Below are 1,236 nucleotides of genomic sequence, written 5' to 3'. Positions count from 1 at the left end.
AGAGATTGAGAGAAATTATTTGCAAAGCATATATCTGACCAATGTATATATACATATATATAGCCAATATCAAAAATAATCTCAATAGAAAAGAGGGAAAAGATATGAGTAAGCATTTTATTAAAGAGGATATAAAGATGGCAAGTAAGTGCATGAAAAGATGAGAACTTCAAATCATCAGAAAATGCACATTAAAGCCACATTGAATTGGCTAATACCAGGATGGCTAAAGAAAACAGGTGAAAATAACAGATGCTCTTCAGTATAGAAATTGGATTATATATATATGTATATATATACATATACATATATATATTTTACTCTGGAAGAGTTGAGAATTTTCTTAGCAAGTTAAATATATAGTTACTGTCTAACCTGGCAGTTACACTCCTGAGCATTTATCCCAGAGAAATGAAAACTTATATTGACACAAAACCTTGTGCACAACTATTCTTAGTAACTTTGTAATGACCAAAAAACTGGAAATAAGCCAATTGTCTGTCATTGAGTGGATGGTTAAAGCAACCATTCATACGATAGACTACCACTCTGTGGTGGAAAGGAATGAACTGTTGAGTCATAAAACATGGAGGGTTCAAGGAGGTGATGATGAGTGAAAGCAGTCAATCTCCATACACTGAATACCATAGAGTTGCATTGATACAACACTGTGCCATTCTTTGAAAATGAATAATAGATTAGTATGATCTTGGATAGGAACAGAAGGGGATATGTGAAATGTGTGACTCAGTGGGAATAATATAAGGAGTTTCCATGTGCTAATGGAACAGTCTGTATCTTGATTGTGGTGTGCCTGTGCTAAAACTACATTGACCTAAACATAGCCACAAATGAATTTTGTAAACACTAGTGAGACTGAGTAAGGTCTGTAGTGAAGGTAGCAGTATGCACTGTTGTTAGTATGTGGATTTTAAAGTTATACTGTATTTGTGTAAAAGATTACCTGTGGGGAAAACTGGGTGAGGGATCTATGGAGTGTACTGTCCTATTTTTTCAACATCCTGTAGTTTATAATAGAAAATAAATAGTTATGAGTACTAACCAAGGAACTAGGAGGTTTGGTACTTATTTTTTTATGAAAGGAGGTTGATAAGGAAGTCTGGATAATGTGATTTGAAGGGCTAAGCAGGTTCACCTGGAGAACATGGACCTTCCTCTAGGCTTTACTTCCTTCATTTATCAAATAGATTAGATAGACAACAAGATACTTCTAGC

The sequence above is a fragment of the Sorex fumeus genome, unplaced genomic scaffold (genome assembly GCF_029834395.1).
Source record: "Sorex fumeus unplaced genomic scaffold, SorFum_2.1 ptg000070l, whole genome shotgun sequence".
NCBI classification, from domain to species: domain Eukaryota; kingdom Metazoa; phylum Chordata; class Mammalia; order Eulipotyphla; family Soricidae; genus Sorex; species Sorex fumeus.
The sequence above is the reverse complement of the archived record's forward strand: the minus strand, read 5'-3'. Positions refer to the sequence as shown.